Genomic DNA, 22,182 nt, shown 5'->3' with positions numbered 1-22,182 from the left:
CATCCCTCCCCCTCCTGTCTTCTCCTATCATTCCGGATCTCCCCCTCCCCCTCCCACTTTCAAATCTCTTACTAGCTCTTCCTTCAGTTAGTCCTGACGAAGGGTCTCGGCCCAAAACGTCGACTGTACCTCTTCCTAGAGATGCTGCCTGGCCTGCTGCGTTCACCAGCAACTTTGATGTGTGTTGCGTGAAATGCATCGTTTGCGTCTAATCAAACCAGCAAGGAATGTGCAAGTGCTGCTATGCTTCTGGTGCCAACATAGCATGCCCACAACTCACTAACCCAAACCCATATGTTTTTGGAATGTGGAAGAAAACCAGAGCATCTAGAGCAGTCGCAGGGAGAAGGTACAAACTCCTCATAGACAGCAGTGGGAATTGAGCTCCAATCATTGATCGCTGGCTGGCGCTGTAAAGCAGTTGGCCATTACAACAACAAACACTTGTCCGTTCTTCCAATAATGCTGTGGAATCTTTTGCCTGAGAGAATGAATCTCATCAGACAGTCAGTGCCCCTTGCAGAAGTGTAACGCTCTGCAATGTGATCATCTAATCAGTGTCTGATTTTCCCACTGTAGAGGAGGCCACCTTGTGAACACCGAATACAGTACAATATGCAAGTGAATTACTGCTTCACTCAGAAAGAGTACGTCGGGTGACATAGGTTCAAGCCATACTCCAAAGATTTTGTTGATGGTCCAGACAGCATCAAGTACAGTGCTTTTCAACAGGGAGAGTTCACAGATGTTAATCTGAGACCTTAGTTGTCCTCACAGGCAAAGATCCCATGGGCACAGTCCTCCCCACCATTGACAGCGTCTGTAGGAGATACTGACTCGAGAAGTCGGCATCTATGATCAGGGATCCCCACCATTCAAGTCATGCCACCTCCTTACTGCTACCTTCAGACAGGAGGTACAGAAGACTGAAGTCCTGCCCCACCAGGTTCAGGAACAACTACCTTATCTCAACCATCAGGTTCTTGAACCTACCTGCACAACGCTTTTCTCAGCAATGAAACACTGCAGGTCACCTCTCTCCTCTCACTGCCACCATCGGGAAGGAGGTACAGGAGCCTTAGGTCCTGAACCACCAGATTCAGGTACAGTTATTACCCTATAACGACCAAGCTCTTAAACCAGTGTGGATAACTTCACTCATCACAATGCTGAACTGACTTCGCAACCTACAAGCTCACCCTCAAGGACTCTACAACACCTGATCCCAGTATTATTTATTTACTTCTTATTTTTACTGGCATGATTTTCCTCTTTTGCACATTGGACGTTCGTCAGTCTTTGTCATGTATAGATTTTCATAAACTCTATTGTATTTCTTTATTTTCCTTCAAATGCCTACAAGAAAATGAATGTCAAAGTCATACATGGTGTTATATACAGCACATTGATAACAAATTTACTTTGAACTTTGATCCCCTTCCACTACCATGGACTTGGCTCCCTCTCTTCACTGTCTTGTCTACTTTCTGTGCATTGCCTGTACCTACGAGTCTGTGGTGCTGCTGTAAGCAAGTTGTTCAATGTATCTGTATGTCACCATGACTATGCATATAGAAAGAAAAAACTAAACTCAACTTGATATTGGAAGTAGTAGCAAGGTTTTGTTGGTGTATTGTTGGCCAATATTCATCTCATAACCAACGTAACTAAACCAAACAATCTGGTTGTTTTCATACCTTTGTTTTTTGGGATCTATCTGTGTTAGTTGCAGGTCAACAGTCATAAAGGGAAGGAAATTGGCATCTGCAGCGAATCAGTTCCTGGTCTGGAAAAGGATAGCAGATTTTGGGGCTGGAGTTCCTCTGATGAAACTCATAGGCACTGAGATTTTCCTGGGCCAATCCTGGTCACAGACAATTCCTGGGCTTTATGTTGAGTGGCCTCCAACGTGGCATCTAAAGACAACTGGTTAGATCTGAACACCTGGAGCAACAGGACAGGGGCACAGAGTCAGGGACTGGATTGCTCACATATTTCCAAACTGGAGTTCAGAAGAATGAAGGGAAATCTCTTTGAAATCTATCATATATTGAAAAATCTAGATAGAGTGGATGTGGAAAGGATGTTTTCAAAAGTGGGGGGAATATAGGACCGGAGGGCACACCTTCAGAATAGAAGGGTATCCCCTTTGAACAGAGATAAGGAAGGATTTCTTTAGCTAGAGAGTGTTGAATCTGTAGAATTCATTATCACAGACAGATATGGAAGCCTAGTCATTGGATATATTTCAAAGTTCAAAGTAAATTTATTATCAAAGTACATATATGTCACCATATTAAACCCTGAGATTCATTTTCTTGCAGGCATAATAAATGCATAATAAAATCAATGAAAGACCATAACAATTTGTTCAGCCAGTGTGCAAAAGACAACAAACTGCAAATACAAAAAGAAAGAAATAATAATAATATATAACCAAGCAATACAAATATAGAAAACATGAGATGAAGAGTCCTTGAAAGTGAGTTCATTGATTATGGGAACATTTTAAGAATGTGGCAAGTGAAGCTAAGTGAAGTTATCCCCTCTGATTCAAGAGTCTAATGTTTGAGTGGTGGTAACTGTTCTTGAACCTGGTGGTGTGAGTCCTGAGTCTCCTGTACCTTCTTCCTGATGGCGGCAATGAGAAGAGAGCATGTTCTGGATGGTGGGGTCCCTGATGATAGATGCTGCTTTCCTGTGATACCTCTTCATGTAGATGTGCTCAATGGTGGGGAGATCTGTACCCATTCTGGACTAGGCTGTATCCATTACTTTTTGTAAGATTTTCCATTCAAGAAAAAATTAAAAGGGGAAAACATAAAGTGGAGGTTGATAGGTTCTTGATTACTAAGTGCCTCAAGGGTTACAAACAGAAGGCAGGAGAATAGGGTAGAGAGGAAAAATAAATCAGCTATGATCAATTGGTGGAGCAAATTCAATGGGCCGAATGGCCCAATTCTGTTCCTCTGTCTTATGGTCTTATTTAATTTTACAAGATGAAAGTAATCCATTCATATAGGATGATCACCTGGGGAAGGTGTATCTTACATCTTTGTGAAAGGTCCTAATTCTTATCACAGAATAACGAAGCATGAAATTGAACTTGATTGCATTCCATGATCTGATACTACTCAAGGTTATAGCATCTTATAGTGGAAAATCTAAACTGCCTTATAGAATAAGACCATAATAAACTTGAAAGTCATTGAATGCGCCAACTCCCTCCTGAACTCCACTAAATTCCATCCTGGATGTGTTATTAACACTGTCTGGAATATGATGTCCTCAGCTGATCTTGCACTGATTGTAAATGCAGGTCTCTGCCAACCTTCCTCTCCCTAATCTGATCACTACCACACAGTCCCTTAAAATTTCTTCCCTCTTTTTAGAGACTAAACTACCTATAGGCGTACACTCAAAAGAGAATTCACATGTTGAATATCTTCCATACATTGAAGGATTACTGTAAGCATTGGCCTTATTGGTGTATCTAAATCTCAAAATATAGGAGAAGAATAATTAACCCATTGCACATATACTGAGTGGCTACTTTATTAGATACCTTTTGTACCTAATAAAGTGACCACTGAGTGTATGTTCATGGTCTTCTGCTGCTGTAGCCCATCCACTTCAAAGTTCAATGGGTTGTGTATTCAGAGATGCTCTTCTGCCCACCACTGTTGTAATGTGTGATTATTTGAGTTACTGTCGCCTTACTAACAGCTTGAACTAGTCTTGCCATTCTCCACTGACCTCTCTTGATAACAAGGCGTTTTCGCCCACAGAAATGGTGCACACTTAATGTTCTTTTTTTTGTATTTGGCACCATTCTCTGTAATTTCTAGAAAATGTTGTGTGTGAAATTCCCAGGATATCAGCAGTTCTTGAGGTGTTTTTGATTTGCTTTTTAGCTGGTTTGGCACAACACTGTGGGCCAAATGGCCTGTTCCTGGGTTGTACTGTTCTATGTTACACGTTCACCTCATCCAGCACCAAAAATCATCCCAAGTCAAAGTCACTTAGATAACATTTCTTCCCCATTCTGATGTTTGATCTGAACAACAACTGAACCTCTTGACCATGTCTGCATGCTTTTATGCATTGAGTTGCTACCACATGATTAGATGATTAGATATTTACATTAACGAGCAGGTATACAGATGTACCTAATAAAGTGGCCACTGAATGTATTATATAGCGCTATCTAATTGATAATACTCCCTGCCCTTTCCCCATTGCCATCCAGATGACTCAATTTTCCACAAGTTATCCAGATTCCTTTTGAAAATTGGCTATAAATTTGCTTCCATCAGTCCCCAGGCATTTAGCTGCAAATTATAACAACTTTCTGGGTAATAACGTTATCCTAGTTTCCCCTCTGGCCCTTTTAACATAAATTTATATAGTGCTATAGGAACGGAAAAAATGGGTTACCGAGCAACTGTGGCAAGAGAAACACAAGTAACTGATCTTTCATCAGATCGTCAACCACCCAAGGACTTTATGTTGCAGATCTGTTTATATTCCAGACTACAATGGACGACAAGGACAGTTTGCTGTGCTTCTCTCTGCCTGACTTGCTGAGCATTTGGTGTTTCTCCCATTTCAGCATTCTAGCATCTGCGCTATGTTGCTCTTGGATGTTAAAAATCGTGTTTCCCTCTCTGTAAGGACCGGTGTTCCAATGCATGGATGTGCAAGGCCATCAGGCAATATTTGATAGAGTTCACACAGCTGTTATTTATGCCTCAACCTGCTCCACCTAGAAACAGATTACACTGTCTAATCTTGCACCTCATCATTGTTCAATGTTCAAATTCAAAGTTCAAAGTAAATTTATTACCAAAGTATGTATATGCCAACACATACAGCCCCGGGATTAATTTTCTTGTGGGCATTCACAGTAGATACAAAGAAACACAATAGAATGAATAAAAAGCTACACAAAAAAAGCTAACGAGCAACCAATGTGGAAAAGAAGAAGAATTGCAATACCGAAAAAAGACAAATAAAAATAAGTAAGTAACATTGAGAACGCCAGTTATCAAGCCCTTGAAAGTGAGTCTGTAGGTTGTGGAATCAGTTCAGAGTTGAGGCGAGTGAAGTTATCCACACTGATTCAGAAGTCTGATGCTTGAAGGGTAATAAATAAGTTGAAGAGTAATAACTGTTTAGTGATGTGGAATGGCTGGCAGTTCTGATTCCAACTAGTACAACACTGACAACTATTGTCTAGTATTCATTGGTTAGAGAATGCTTTGGGATGAACCCAACTTAACCCTGGGTCATAAAGTGGACAATAGGAATGCATCCTCTCCTTTCACTTCAAATGTAGCATTGCTCTGGCTCACACATGCACCGAATGGCCCAATTCTGCTCCTATGTCTTATGGTCTATAAACAAGCTATATGCATCTTAGATTGAATTTGGTAATCAGTTGACAACCAGGAACCAAGACCCCTGTCAAATTCCTCGCCCCAACCCTCAAGCCCTGTGACTCAATGTGGTACGGGTACTCCACTGGGCTGAAATAACACTGCGAGCTGTGACCTTACTGACCTCTGCACCGAACCATTGGGAGAGCCTAACATTCAATATTTCCCTCCAACATTTGATCCAGATTCAGATTCATCACAAGCATGTTGAAACATGGAGTGGGATGAGTCGTTTGCATTAACAGCCAGCACACCTCAGGCTGTAGGGCAATACACACACAAAATGCTGGAGGAACGCAGCAGGCCAGGAAAAGAGTAAACAGCCGAGACCCTTCATGAGGACTGATGGCTGATACCTCAGGCTGTGCCGGGGGCAGCCCACAAATTGCACATACTCCGGCGCCAACTTAGCATGCCCACAGTACTCAGCAGAATAACACAAGCAGCAGCAACGAAACAAAGGCACCATGGTAACGTAGCAGTTAGTGTGACACTATTATGGCTGTGTGTGTTCTGGATCTCGGAGTACAATTTTGGCACCATTCTGTAAGGAGTCTCTGTACATCCTCCTTGTGGAAAGGGTGGGCTTTCTCTGGGTCCTCCAGTCTCCCCTCACAGTTCGAAGACATAGCAGGTCGGTTAGTTGGTCCCGTGATTGGGTTAGGGTTAATTGGATTTGCTGGGGTTTGCTGGGACAGTGAGGCTCAGCAGGCCAGAGGAGCCTATACTGCGCTCCTTACAACAGCAAAACACACCCCTTTCCCACCTTTGAAAATGGCAATGTGTAAATGGCCAGTCCCAATACAAACAAAGAGCAAGTTACCTGAAGATAAGCCTGGAGTCTTGTTCACAGGCACTGTATCGTACCTTGAACTTACAGAGAGTGGGCGAGGTGCTAAAGTGCAGTAACTGGTAGCTCAGGGTCACTCCTATGTAAAGTGCTCTGCAAAGCAAATGCCAAATTATAATTGGTTACTGGATTTTGTTCAGCAACAACCTCTCACTCAAAGTCAGCGAACCAAAGAACTGATTATTGATTCCAGGAGGAAGAAACCGGAGGTCTGTAAGCCAGTCATCATTTGGGGATTGGAGATCAAGAAGGTTAGTAATTTTAAACTAGTTGATGTTATCATATCAGAGGATCTTGCCTGGGACCAGCAAGTCAGTGCCATCACAAAAAAAGCATGGCAGCACCTCTACTTTTTTTAGGAGTTTGCGCAGATTTGGCATATGTCCTCAAACTTTGACAAACTTCTCTAGATGCACAGTGGAGAGTATCCTGACTGGTTGCATCATGGCCTGTTATGGAAATGTCCAAGAATGGAAAAGCTGACAAAATGAGGTGGATACGGCCCAGTCCGTCACAGGAAAAGCCCTCCCTGCTATTAAGCACACTCACACAGAGTGGGGCCACCAGAAAGCACCAGCCAGGACATGCTCTCTTCTTGCTGCTGCCATCAGCAAGGAGGTACAGGAGCCTTCGGACCCACACCAAGCTCAGGACCAGTTATCACTGGTCAACCATCAGCCTCCTGAACTGATCACTGAACACTACCTGTGGATTCAATTTCAAGGACTCAACACCTCATGTTCTCAGTGTTGTTTGTTTATTTATTATCATCTGTTCTTTTAAAATTCGTGCAGTTTGCCTTCTTTTGCAATTTGGTTGCTTGTGTGCTTGTGTGTAGTTTTTCATTGTATTTCTTTGGTCTATTGTGAATGCCTGCAAGAAAATGAATCTCAAGGTAGTAAATGGTGACATATACATACCTTGATTAATCATTTATTTATTTATTACAAGATACAACGTGGAACAGACCCTCCCAGCCCCATGAGCCCCACCACCCAGCAACCCACCCCAGTCTAATCACAGGATAATATACAATGGCCAATTAACCTCCAAACCTTTTGGAATGTGGGAGCAAGCAGGAATACCCAGAGGAAACCCATGCACTCATGGGGAGAACGTATAAACTTTCCTACAGAGAGTGTCGGAATTGAACTCCAAGCCGTAATCATGTCGTACTAACTGCTCCGTTACGAGGAGACCACATGGTGAACTAGACTGGAAGTGGATATAAAGCTCTGAATCCAGTTTATCACTGGCAGACATCATGAAACGTGTTGTTTGGCAGCAGGAGTACAGTGCAAAATGTAAAAACATTACAATATTTGTACATGGGAGGAATAAAAGTATAATCAACACAACCACACAAGATTCAAGATGGTTTAATGTCATTTCCAGTACAGAAGTGTAAAGAGGAACAAAATCATTGTTAGTCCGGATCTGAAGGAGCACAAAAAAACCCAGAATGATAAAGAACACAATAATAAAGCAACACAATAAATAGAAATACATGAGATAACTTATATACAGTGCATAGATTTATTGTATGTAAATAAAGTGAATTTGTAAACTATTAAGAACGACATAGCATTCTGATGCATTTGGGAGCAGTGTATCACCAAAAATAAAAATTCAAATTTCAGAGTAAATTTATTATCAAAGTACAAGATTTTAACCAGGCCAGTTTGAAAAAGTCTCTAAATAATTATCATCAACAAATTTCATGTAGTACCAGAGGAAAGAACACACTGGAGCACTATTACACCACAATTGAGAGTGCCTACCATGCCCGTGCTATTCCATGCCCACACTTTGGAAGGCCTGATCACCTGGCTGTACTTCTACTCCCTGAGTATAGTCAGAGACTGAAGACTGCAGCACCAGTGGGGAGGACCAAGAATTATGGACAAGGGAAGCACAGGAAAGCCTATAGGACTGCTTTGAATTGATGAACTCGAGTATATTCAGGGATTCATCCCCAAATCTGGATGAATATGCTGCAGTTGTTACTGGTTTCATTAAGACCTGTGTGGATGAGTGTGTGCCTATGAAACTTTGCTGTACGTTCACAAACCAAAGCCGTGGATGAACCTGGAAGTTCAGCGTCTGCTGAGGGCTAGATCTGTGGCATTTAAATCTGGCAACCCAGGTCTGTACAAGTAAACCATGAATGACTTGCGGAGGGCTATTTCAAGAGCAAAGGGACAATTCTGAATGAGCTTGGAGGCGCCATCGGATGTATGTCGACTCTGGCAGGATTTGCAGACCATTACTTTCTACAAAATGAAACCCAACAGCATGAACATAAGAACATAAGAACATAAGAAATGGGAGCAGGAGTAGGCCATACGGCCCATCGAGCCTGCCCCGCCATTCAATAAGATCATGGCTGATCTGTCCGTAAACTCAGCTCCATCCACCTGCCTTTTCCCCATAACCCTTAATTCCCTTACTATGTAAAAATCTATCTAACTGTTTCTAAAAAATATATAATGAAGAAGCTTCAACTGCTTCCCTGGGCAGAGAATTCCACAGATTCACCACTCTCTGGGAAAACCAGTTTCTCCTCATCTTCGTTCTAAATCTTCTCCCCTGAATCTTGAGGCAATGTCCCCTAGTTCTAGTCTCACCTACCAATGGAAATAACTTTCCTACTTCTATCTTACCTATCCCTTTCAAAATTTTGTATGTTTCTATAAGATCCCCTTTCATTCTTCTGAACTCCAGAGAGTTTAAACCCAGGCGACTCAATCTCTCCTCATAGGTTAACCCCTTCATCTCTGGAATCAACCTGGTGAACCTCCTCTGCGCTGCCTCCAAAGCCAGTATATCCTTCCTTAAGTATGGAGACCAGACTGCACACAGTACTCCAGGTGCACCCTTACCAGTACCCTGTATAGTTGCAGCATGACCTCCCTGCTATTGAATTCAATCCCTCCAGCAATGAAGGCCAATATTCCGTTTGCCTTCTTAATAACCTGTTGTACCCACAAGCCAACTTTTTGCGATTCATGCACAAGCACTCCCAAGTCCCTCTGCACAACAGCATGCTGCAATCTTTCACCATTTAAATAATAATCTGCTCTTCTATTATATGAATGGCAGTAGAAACATAGAAAAACATAGAAAATAGGTGCAGGAGTAGGCCATTCGGCCCTTCGAGCCTGCACCGCCATTTATTATGATCATGGCTGATCATCCAACTCAGAACCCCGCCCCAGCCTTCCCTCCATACCCCCTGACCCCTGTAGCCACAAGGGCCATATCTAACTTCCTTTTAAACATAGCTAATGAACTGGCCTCAACAGTTTGCTGTGGCAGAGAATTCCACAGATTCACCACTCTCTGTGTGAAGAAGTTTTTCCTAATCTCGGTCCTAAAAGGCTTCCCCTCTATCCTCAAACTGTGACCCCTCGTTCTGGACCTCCCCAACATCGGGAACAATCTTCCCGCATCTAGCCTGTCCAATCCCTTTAGGATCTTATACGTTTCAATCAGATCCCCCCTCAATCTTCTAAATTCCAACGAGTACAAGCCCAGTTCATCCAGTCTTTCTTCATATGAAAGACCTGCCATCCCAGGAATCAATCTGGTGAACCTTCTTTGTACTCCCTCTATGGCAAAGATGTCTTTCCTCAGATTAGGGGACCAAAACTGCACACAATACTCCAGGTAATGCTTCACTACCAGATGAACTCAATGCCTTTGATGCCTGCTTTGAAAAGGAGAATATAACTACAGCTTTGAAGAAACCTAGTGCAGCCAGTCATCCTGTGATCTCCGTCTCGGAGGCTGAAGTCAGGCTGTCTTTCAGGAGGGTGAATCCTCACAAGGTGGCAGACCCCGGTGGAGTACCTGGTAAGGCACTGAAAACTTGTGCCAACCAACTGGCGGGAGTATTCAAGAACATTTTGAACTTCTCACTGCTATGGTCAGAAGTTCCCACTTGCTTCAAAAGGGCAACAATTATACCAGTGCCTAAGAAGAGTAATGTGACCTGCCTTAATGACTATCGTCCAGTAGCACTCACATCTATGGTGATGAAATGCTTTGAGAGGTTGATCATGACTAGACTGAACTCCTGCCTCAGCAAGTACCTGGACCCACTGCAATTTGTATATTGCCACAATAGGTCAATGGCAAATGCAACCTCAATGGTTCTTCACGCGGCCTTGGATCACCTGAACCATACAAACACCTATTGTCAGCATGCTGTTTGTTGACAATAGCTCAGTGTTTAACACCATCATTCCCACAGTTCCAATCACTGTGTGCAGTCAAGGTGTTTCAATTGATTGTAGTAAAAATACACCTATATATGGAAAGTCCAATTGCTGGTGAGTCAGTATCCTGGCAAAAACTACACCATGAAGACAAAAGAACACTTCAAGTAACTCCACAAAAAGGTTATTGAAAAGCACAAGTCAGGAGATGGAAACAAGAAAATTTCCAAGTCACTGAATATTCTTTAGAGTACAGTTAAGTCAATCATCAAGAAATGGAAAGAATATGGCACAGCTGTAAATCTGCCTAGAGCAGGCAGTCCTCAAAAACTGAGTGACCACGCAAGAAAGGGAGCTATGAGAACTCTGGGAGAGTTACAAGCTTCAACGGCTGAGTTGGGAGAGACTGAGCATACAACAACCGTTCCCTAGGTGCTTCACCAATCGTAACCTTATGGGAGAGTAGCAAAGAGAAAGCCACCATTGAAAAAAACTCACGTGGAACCTCGGCTAGACTTTGCCAGAAGGAATAATGAGGGAGACTCTGAAGTTAGCTGAAAGAAGGTTCTATTGTCTGATGAAACCAAAATTAAGCTTTTTGGCCATCAGACTAAATGCATAAGCCAACATCATACATCATCAAAAACACACCAATCTCTACCATGAATCATGGTGGTGGCTGCATCATGCTGTGTGGATGCTTCACTGCAGCAGGCTGTGAAAGGCTTGTGAAGGTAGAGGGTAAAATGAATGCAGCAAAATACAGGGAAATCCTGGAGGATTTCCTGATGCAGTCTGCAAAAGAACTGTGACTCGGGCGAAGATTTGTTTTTCAGCAAGACAGTAAAGCCAAATCTACACAGGAATGGCTTAAGAACAACAAAGTTAATGTCCTGGAGTGGCCAAGCCACAGTCCAGACCTCGGTCCAATTGTTGATTTGTAGCTGAACTTAAAAAAAGCTGTTCACTTACAATCCCCATGCAATCTGACAGAACTTGAGCAGTTTTATAAAGAAGAATGGGAAAAAATTGTAGGGTCCAGATGTGCAAGTTGATAGATACAGTACAATGACTCAAGGTTGTAATTGCTGCCAAAGGTGCATCTACTAAATATTGACTTGAAGGGGGTGATTAATTATGCAAACAATTATTTTGTGTGTAATAATTGCCATAAATTTAGACCAGTTTGTCGAAATTTGTTTTCACTTTGACATGAAAGAGTCCTTTCTGTTGATCAGTGTCAAAAAAGCCAAATTAAATCCACTGTGATTCAGTGTTGTAAAACAATAAAACATGAAAACTTTCAAGAGGGGTGAATACTTTTTATAGGCACTGTATATACTTTGTGTAATTGATTTTACTTATTTAGTTTTTTCTTTCTATATTATCATGTATTGCATTGTACTGCTGCTGCAAAGTTTAAAAATTGCACAACACATACCGATGATAATAAACTTGATTCTGATTCATATATATATATATATATATATATATATCACTATATACAACCCTGAGATTAATTTTCTTGTGGGCATCCTCAGCAAACCTAAAGGATAGTAACTATAACAGGATCAATGAAAGATCAACCAGAGAGCAGAAGACAACAAACTGTGCAAATGCAGATATAAATATATAGCAATAAAGACTCCTTAGAGTTAGATCATTGGTTGTGGGCAAGTGAATATAGTTATCCCATTTTGTTCAAGAACCTGATAGTTGTGGGGTAGTAACTGTCTTTGAATCTGGCAGAGCAAGCCCTGAGCTGTACCTTGTACCTAATGGTAGCGGCCAGAAAAGAGCATGGACTGGGTGGTTTGGATCTCTGATGATGCCTGCTGCTTTCCTGCGACAATATCTCATGTAGATGGACTCAATGGCTTTTTTCTTCTGGTACAAGAAATAATTTTTGTCCTAAGCTGAGCTTCTGACCTAAGGTCTAGATAATTCGTATTCAAAGAAAATTCATACAGATTTGAATTTTTTGGCTCTTGTTACTATAGCTGCTGAGAGAGTGTTTAAGATGTGGCTATGTTGATGTTTGGAAATTTTACATTAATCGATGCAAATCAAAATTATGCATCTTCAGTGCAACCATCTAACAATGGGACTGGCCTTCTTCAGAGAATGATCTCTTTATCTTCCCTGGATTTCAGCCAAATCCCAGTTTCTAGCACTTGTTTCAGGGGATTGGAAGCTCGCAGGTTTAAGTATCTTGCTCCAGAGACTTAAGAATGGAAAATCTAAGCTAATGTTCCGGTCCACACTGAAAGAATATTGCTCTGTTGCAAATGCTGTCTTTTCAATAAGTCATTAAACTGAAATCTTGCATGTTGCCTCCACTGAAGGGGAAATATTCTGTGTAGCTATCTTAAGAAATCAGGTTTCTGAGATTGTACTTGTTGGAGTTTAGAGGAGTGACAAGCCATCTCATTGATATCTATTGTATACTGAAAGGCCTAGATAGAGAGGACAGGGTGAAGATGTTTCTTATAGTGGTGGAATCAAGGACCAGAGGGCATGGTCTTAGGATTGAAGGACATCCCTTTAGAACAGAGAAGAGGAGGAATTTCTTTAACCAGAGGGCGGTGAATCTGTGGAATTCATTGCCACAGATGGCCGTGGAGTCCAAACATTTAAAGTAGAGGTTGATAGGTTCTTGATTAGTCAGGGCATCAAAGGTTACGGGAAGAAGGCAGGATAATGGGGTTGAAAGGGAGAATGAATGGCGAGGAGGCTTGATGGGCTGAATGGCCTAATTCTGCTCCTATGTCATATGAAAGGTATGGGAGTTATCCAAGGAGCCAGAGTCACCATTTAGCCTTCTCTGAACATTATTAAAAGTCTATCTATTCATTGCTGTAGGTGGGTGCTAGCTCTGTATTCACTGGCTGCTGTGTTATCCTCAATACAGCACTTGGTACACATCAAATGTGCATCACTGCTTGGTGCCCACAACAGGTGAAATTCTTCCGGCATCTCTGCAAAACGCTGACTCTACCTGGTATTTCTGCAAGCCTCCAAAATATTTTAGTCGCACCGAATTGATATGTGAAGCTACAGCAGTGCGAGGTAGTAGCAGTGATAATGTAGTCAAACCTTCTCTGTTTCAAAAGGTTGTGGGTTACCTCGCATTCCGGGAGACTCAGGTGCTCAGATCATGATCTACACTGATCCCTCAGTGCAAGTTTGCAGTAGAAGCCATTTTTTGACATCTTTGGGAGAAGAAATTAAGCTTCTTCCCTCATCTCGGCTTTTCCAGGTACTCTCATTTGAAATTTATGTCCACTCTGTTTCACCTAACAGGTTATAGGTCACACAATGCCTCCTCACCTGTTGCTCCTTTTGCGACCTTTTGTCTGCATATCTTTGTGAGTCCACTGGGGCAGGTGAAGTGTCTGCGTGCAAGTACAAGACGGAATCCGGGTCCGCTGGAGGCTGGAGGCCAAAGAATACAGACTGTTTTCGGATAAGAGGACTGCGTACGTGCATGGGAGGGATGGGACGGGAGCTTGTTTTGCTGTAGTTGTTTTTGCTTGTTATGTTCTGTTTTGTTGTGCTCCAAACATAATGGGCAGGCTGTGTTGGCACCAGAACATGTAGTAACACTCGTGGGCTTCCCCCAGCACACCGTTGGGTATGTTGGTTGTGAAAGCAAATGATGCATTTCACTGTATGTTTCGATGTGCACATAATAAGTAAACATTACACTGCCTCAATTTCGACACAGGGCTTCAAGATAAAGGTAGGCAGTGCAAGAGGAAGGGAATGCAACATTGTTGGAGGAGCTATCCATTAGATGAAGCAACCAACTGAGCCTTGGCCTGCCTACTTAGGACAAAGTACAGTCTTTCCTCGGATTACGAGAGCAATGGTTTCACTATATAAAGTTGTATAAATCATAAATTCAGATAGGTTATGCGTACTTTGGCACGGCGTGCTCCTGTACGGCGGAGTAGTGTGCTATTTCTTGTAGCAAGAAATTGCTTTGTAAATCAAAGTTGAAGAATTGGTGTTACAGCAAAAAGTTCAAAGCCTGTTCATTCATAAATTAAGGAATGCTGATCAGAACACTGATAACCTCCATGCTATCCTTCAAATAGTACATCGTTTGTTGTAATCAATCTTTATCTTCAATCAGCAATCTGCAATAAAAGCAGGTGTTCCGACTATTATCGAATTCCACGAGCAGGTCTTTGCAGCATTTCTGACACTGCATCTCCAACTGCAGGCACTGTGCAAAATATAAAGTCATGAATCCTGCTATTACAGTGCAAGCTCTCTCTTTTACATCTTCATGTTTTTCTCTGATTCCCCTCACAGATTTTGTGTGCTCCACCTGACAGATGGTTGAAATTGCGTTCCTATCTGATGCACCCTCCTGACATTTTCCCATGAGTGTAATTCCACCCACCCACTTTTCAACCCAAATATCCAAGTCACTGTTGAACCTGCTTCCTCTCCCCTTCCTGGCAATAAAAGGTCATCAAAGTCAACTACAAATAAAGTCAACGGCCTCTGATTATTTTGCCAGTTAGTTTTGGCCAGTGTGCTCTGGTTGTAATTTCTCAACGTCTACCAAAGATATTGATAGACTGGTTAGACTACACCAACCATCGGGGAATTGTTCGTGGGTGGGAAAACCTGAGAATCAAAGCCTAGACAGGCGATAGTTCGTACATAAAAGGGATTATTGGCTCAGTTATGAAGAGGGAAGAGCTCACAATGTATATAGAAACATGGAATCATAGAAAATAGGTGCAGGGGTAGGTCATTCGGCCCTTCAAGCCTGCATCGCCATTCAGTACAATCATGGCTGATCATCCAACTCAGAACCCTGTACCTGCCTTTTCTCCATACCCCCTGATCCCTTTGGCCACAAGGGCCATATCTAACTCCCTCTTAAATATAGCCAGTGAACTGGCCTCAACTGTTTCCTGTGGCAGAGAATTCCACAGATTCACCACTCTCTGTGTGAAGAAGTTTTTCCTCATCTCGGTCCTAAAAGGCTTCCCCTTTATCCTCAAACTGTGACCCCTCGTTCTGGACTTCCCCAACATCGGGAACAATCTTCTTGCGTCTAGCCTGTCCAATCCCTTTAGAATTTTATACGTTTCAATCAGATCCCCCCTAAATCTTCTAAATTCCATGGAGTATAAGCCTAGTCGATCCAGTCTTTCATCATATGAAAGTCCTGCCATCCCAGGAATCAATCTGGTGAACCTTCTTTCTACTCTCTCTATGGAAAGAATGTCTTTCCTCAGATTAGGGGACCAAAACTGCACATAATACTCCAGGTGTGGTCTCACCAAGGCCTTGTACAACTGCAGTAGTACCTCCCTGCTCCTGTACTCGAAACCTCTTGCTATGAATGCCAGCGTACCATCCGCCTTTTCACCGCCTGCTGTACCTGCATGCCCACTTTCAATGACTGGTGTACAATGACACCCAGGTCTCGTTGCACCTCCCCTTTTCCTATTCGGCCACGATTCAGATAATAATCTGTTTTCCTGTTCTTGACACTAAAGTGGATAACCTCACATTTATCCACATTAAATTGCATCTGCCATGAATTTGCCCACTCACTTAACCTATCCAAGTCACCCTGCATCCTCTTAGCATCCTCCTCACAGCTAACGCTGCCGCCCAGCTTCGTGTCATCTGCAAACTTGGAGATGCTGCATTTAATTCCCTTGTCTAAGTCATTAATATATATTGTAAACAACTGACACTTATATACTCTATAAACTTGAGGAGGTTGAACAGGGAATGGACAAAGCCAATCACAAACAAGAGAAAATCTGCAGATGCTGGAAATCCAAGGCAACACACACAAAATGCTGGAGGAACTCAGCAGGCCAGGCAGCATCTATGGAAAAGAGCAAACAGTCAATATTTTGGGCCGAGGTCCTTCAGCAGGATAAAGCCGGGTGGGTTAAGACCTGGAGCCTGGAGGAACATCGGCTGTGGTGGAAAAGCCAATCAAAGAGGAAGGGAGATAAAGTAGCAGTCATTCTATGTTATGTATATTCAGAAGAGAGGACAAAGTGTCAGGAATCACACAGTGTACATATACAGCTACAGAAGGAAAGGGACGATTACAGAGAATAGCAAGACAGTGCACAAGTAGAGCTGGACAGAGAGAGCGACGTGGATGAAAAACAGGCAGAACAATTGGAACAATACAAGAATGAATTAATCAGGGGTCTGGGCAGACCGAGAGGTAAATGGGATAAGGCCCAGCAGGCTGGTACTCTCTGACCAGCACCCATGGGAGTAACTGCTGAGGAAGGTGATGAGATAAATTAGGAAGTGATTGTTCCCGAAGCTGACAAGTGGGAAGGTACCCACAAACAGGAGAGGTTATATCCAGTACTGCCTGTCAGGATGGCACCTATAGAGATCAGGCTCAGAACCCCCATGATCTCAGACAGCCACTCACACTCATCACCACTATCCGCAAGCCCCTCATCTCAGGGGAGAAGCAAAGGATTCTATCCGAACTGCCCTCACTTACAGCTGCGTGTGGCAACACAGAATTTTGGTATCAGTTAGAAGAACTCAGAACCAGAATCAGGTTTATTATCACCGGCATGTGTCATGAAATTTGTTAACTTAGCAGCAGCAGTTCAATGCAGTACATGATAATTTAGAAAGCAAAAAGTAATTAAGTAAATCAATTACAGTAAGTATATATATATATGCATATTAAATATTAGATTAAAAATAATGCAAAACAGAAATAATATAAAAAAGTAGCAAGGTAGTGTTCATGGGTTCAATGTCCATTTAAGAATCTGACGGCAGAGGGGAAGAAACTGTTCCTGAATCATTCAGTGTGTGTCTTCAGGCTTCTATACCTCCTTCCTAATGGTGGCATTGAGAAGAGTGTCTGTACTGGGTGGCGGGGTCCTTAATTACTGATGCCACCTTTGTGAGGCACCACTCCTTGAAGCTGTCTTGGTTACTACAGAGGCTATTACCCAAGATGGAGCTGACTAATTTGACAACTTTCTGTAGCTTCTTCCAAACCTATCAGATGCTTCTCAAAGATATACACATATTAAAGCCAAACGTCTGAGAGATACTTGAGACAGTATGACTCCAAGGTGCAGGATGGAATATGGGCAACTAGTGGGAATGTTGGTAATGAAGAAAGATATCAGAACTTCAAGGAAAAAGTAAGGCAGAGACTTGGAGGAGGAGGGAGGAAGTGGGGAATTAGTTGCTCAGAAGACGATGAACCTGCTGTGGACTGTGGAGAGTGAAAATACTGGTCTGTGAGGAATACTCAGGACATGGCTCTCCAGGGAGGGATAATCCATTCTTTAAAAAATGCTAAAGGAAGGGCTGAGCTCAGACCAGCAGGAGGTTTTAGACTTGAGGATAACTGTGGGTTCCACCTACTCCACAATAGTTTCATGGGTCGGGGAAATAGGCTGAAAGAGAGGCAAGAGGAGTTGTAAAGTGGCAGTAATGAATATATGACTTATTTGGTGTACCAACAACTGCTCCAGCTTCATATCAGGATTTGCAGCACTGGCAGCCTCAATATCAGCTTTAGTCAAAGGAGGGAAGCTCCCTCTGGAGGGAGTAAAGTGGGGTTCAGTGGAAGAGTAAGTTTTCCTGGATATTAAGAAGATTCTAGTTTCTGCATCTGCTTTAGGATTACCAGATGTGACTCGCCCCTTTCACCTTTACCGCAGCATTGAGGGAGGGCACTACGATAGACCACGGGGACACTAGAAGACCAATTGCGTACTATTCAACCAAACAGGCTCCTGTTGTAGACAGACTTCCCCTGTGTATCACAGCACTAGACCGAACAGCTTGTTCTGCGCAGGTTTGTGAGCTGTAGTAATGGTGGGGCAGCTCCACACACCAGGGTAGAGCTCCTGAATACAGGGAGGCCGACAGCAGTCACACAGACAGTCGGAGGGAAGCTTGGGAGGCAGTTCTCCTCCCCAAAGACAAATCTGTAGCAACAGTGAGAGATATTGGAGTGTAATCCACAAGTCCCATACTAATAGAAGATAAGACACGAGTGTCAATTGGAAACAGAGCAGAAGGAAGATACTGGTATCAAGGAAACACCACTGGGAGGGGACGAAGAGGAGATTTTTATAGATGGTACACAGAGAGGAAGATACAGACTGGATGGGCCCTGGTGACAGTGACAGGAGAGGAATTGGCTGTGGGAGCACTTCCAGGGAGATGCTCAGCTCAGATGGCAGAACTAGTGGCTTTGATAGAAGCACTACATCACAGCAGGGGGAGAAGAGTGAACATAGAGTACACACAGACAGCTTTTGGGGCGGCGCATGATTATCTGACGGCACAGGCGCGGAGGGGATTCAGGCATTCAGCACGGGCGCCTCATGCAAGAACTGCTTGAAGCAGTGAAGTTTGCCCGCAGAGGTAGCAGCGATTAAAGTGAAGGCTCACCAGAGAGGGGAAAGTAAAGAGCTGAAAGGGAACGGGCGGGCAGTCTTCAGGGCAAGAAGAGCAGCAGAAGAACACGAGTCAACAGAAATTACCGGTGTAGAAGGAAGCCCTACTGAAGTCAATCTGGTAAAACCGCATGGGGATGTGGAGGTAGAGGAGCAGAAGAAGTGGAGAAGAAGAGGAGCAAAGGAGGGACCGGATGGTAGCGAGATGCATGAGGAAGCAGTGGCTGCAGTCCCAGCATGTATTGGACAGGTACTGCTAAAGTTATATCATCAGGGAAGACACAGTATGATTACGACTCTCCAGCAGCCTTGGTAGAGGACAGCGATGGGCAGGGACGTTGAAAAATTTTGTTGGACAGTTACAATTTGTGCCGAATATAACCCTGGTGGGGAAGTAAAGGTGCAACTAGCAATTCTGGGAAAGCATCCTGATGGACTTCATGGGGCAACTGCCAAAAAGCAGGGGGAAAAGCTCCTGACTGGTGACCACGGATCACTTCTCCCAGTGGGTAGAGGCTTTCCCAGCAAGAGATCGTACCGCCAGCATGGACTTTTGCTCAGGAACTACCCCCCCCCATCCCCCGAGCCCAGGCGGACTCGGTTCAGGGAGCACTTTTCACAGGGAAAGTGATGAAGGAAATGTGCAAAGCTGTTCTGGATACAACAACAATTCCATGTACCCTACAACCCTCAGTGCTTAGGAATGGTGGGAAGGATGGTCTGAACAACCATTACTGCCTCAGCTGAAGTTATAACGGAGGCAGGAAAGACATGGGTTGATGTATTGCCAGGATTCCTGGTGAGATTGCGAGCAGCCCCATGCTGCACGCTGAGCCCTGAAGAATTACTGATGGGGCAAGCAATGCCACTCCATTATGGGGTGATTATGGGTTGTGGTGAACCTGGAACTTATGGGGATAAAAGTAACCCTGTATACAAAGGACATCTGTAACCAGCTTAAAGTGTTGAGGGACCAAGCAAAACAATAGCAACACATTGCTGACCAGAGGGAGAGAAGATGATCCTCCCACAGCCTGGAGACCAAGTCACGGAAATGAACGGCCTGACAAGGCCGTGTTCACTCCCAGGTGGACAGGGCCACAGCTGGTGCTCCTGACAAATGACACTTGTGTTTGCGTACAGACCCAGTGAGGCAGCCAGCGGGAACACTGGACTCAGGTTAAACTGTATAACTCACCTCCTTGTCACCCTCACGGACAGAACAAGGGACTGAGTCCACCCAGGAACAGTGTTATTACTGAGAAGCTAAGGATGAACTCCAGCCTGCTGCATCACATCTGACCACACCAGATGGAAGTAGACCCACAGATGATTAGCTGTACAGATCAGAATAGAAAGATACTGGGGAAAATAGATGGGAAGGGATCCGAGTTAAGGCAGGGATATCGTTCCATAACCTCGATGGCAAGGCAGACTGAGAAAGAGAGAAGAAATTGCACACAGAGTCGGAAGGCAGCCACCCTAGCTGAATGGTGAGTGAATACAGATAAGCTGGACCCTTTCAGTGGTTGGGCCAGTGATTGAAAGAACAGTCCAGGAGGGGATGCCACCGGGGCGAGATCCTTGCAGCGATCTGAATAGAGACCACACCGGACCCTCCTGAATATCGATCAAAAAGACTGGTTGTGAAGATCATTCTGATAATCCTTTGTCATGGCGTGGAATGTGAACTGTTGCCCGGGAGCCTGAGACAAAGTTAAATTGCTCTGACCCTGCCCAGAGAGTAACTACTGATAGTTTTACCTATCAGAGACTGAACGAATGTAGAGGATGTGATCAAATTTCTGGAAAGTTTTATTGCTGTCTCTGCGCAGTCTTGTAGATAGCCAGTTAGGGATGGTGGATAGTCGTCGTGGCTATCCCGCAAGGTCGAGGATGATGGTCTTCGTTCTGTTGATCTACTTAGGGGCTCTCAAGTGGCTTATAGAAACATAGAAACATAGAAAATAGGTGCAGGAGTAGGCCATTCGGCCCTTCGAGCCTGCACCGCCATTTATTATGATCATGGCTGATCATCCAACTCAGAACCCCGCCCCAGCCTTCCCTCCATACCCCCTGACCCCTGTAGCCACAAGGGTCATATCTAACTCCCTCTTAAACATAGCCAATGAACTGGCCTCAACAGGTTGCTGTGGCAGAGAATTCCACAGATTCACCACTCTCTGTGTGAAGAAGTTTTTCCTAATCTCGGTCCTAAAAGGCTTCCCCTCTATCCTCAAACTGTGACCCCTCGTTCTGGACCTCCCCAACATTGGGAACAATCTTCCCGCATCTAGCCTGTCCAATCCCTTTAAGATCTTATACGTTTCAATCAGATCCCCCCTCAATCTTCTAAATTCCAACGAGTACAAGCCCAGTTCATCCAGTCTTTCTTCATATGAAAGACTTGCCATCCCAGGAATCAATCTGGTGAACCTTCTTTGTACTCCCTCTATGGCAAAGATGTCTTTCCTCAGATTAGGGGACCAAAACTGCACACAATACTCCAGGTGTGGTCTCACCAAGGCCTTGTACAACTGCAGTAGTACCTCCCTGCTCCTGTACTCGAATCCTCTCGCTATAAATGCCAGCATACCATTTGCCTTTTTCACCGCCTGCTGTACCTGCATGCCCACTTTCAATGACTGGTGTATAATGACACCCAGGTCTCGTTGCACCTCCCCTTTTCCTAATCGGCCACCATTCAGATAATAATCTGTTTTCCTATTTTTGCCACCAAAGTGGATAACTTCACATTTATCCACATTAAATTGCATCTGCCATGAGTTTGCCCACTCACCCAACCTATCCAAGTCACCCTGCATCCTCTTAGCATCCTCCTCACAGCTAACACTGCCACCCAGCTTCGTGTCATCCGCAAACTTGGAGATGCTGCATTTAATTCCCTCATCCAAGTCATTAATATATATTGTAAACAACTGGGGTCCCAGCACTGAGCCTTGCGGTACCCCACTAGTTACCGCCTGCCATTCTGAAAAGGTCCCGTTTATTCCCACTCTTTGCTTCCTGTCTGCTAACCAATTCTCCACCCACACAATACCTTACCCCCAATACCATGTGCTTTAAGTTTGCACACTAATCTCCTGTGTGGGACCTTGTCAAAAGCCTTTTGAAAATCCAAATATACCACATCCACTGGTTCTCCCCTATCCACCCTACTAGTTACATCCTCAAAAAATTCTATGAGATTCGTCAGACATGATTTT

The sequence above is a fragment of the Mobula hypostoma genome, chromosome 8 (genome assembly GCF_963921235.1).
Source record: "Mobula hypostoma chromosome 8, sMobHyp1.1, whole genome shotgun sequence".
NCBI lineage: Eukaryota > Metazoa > Chordata > Chondrichthyes > Myliobatiformes > Myliobatidae > Mobula > Mobula hypostoma.
Note: the sequence above shows the minus strand (reverse complement) of the source record.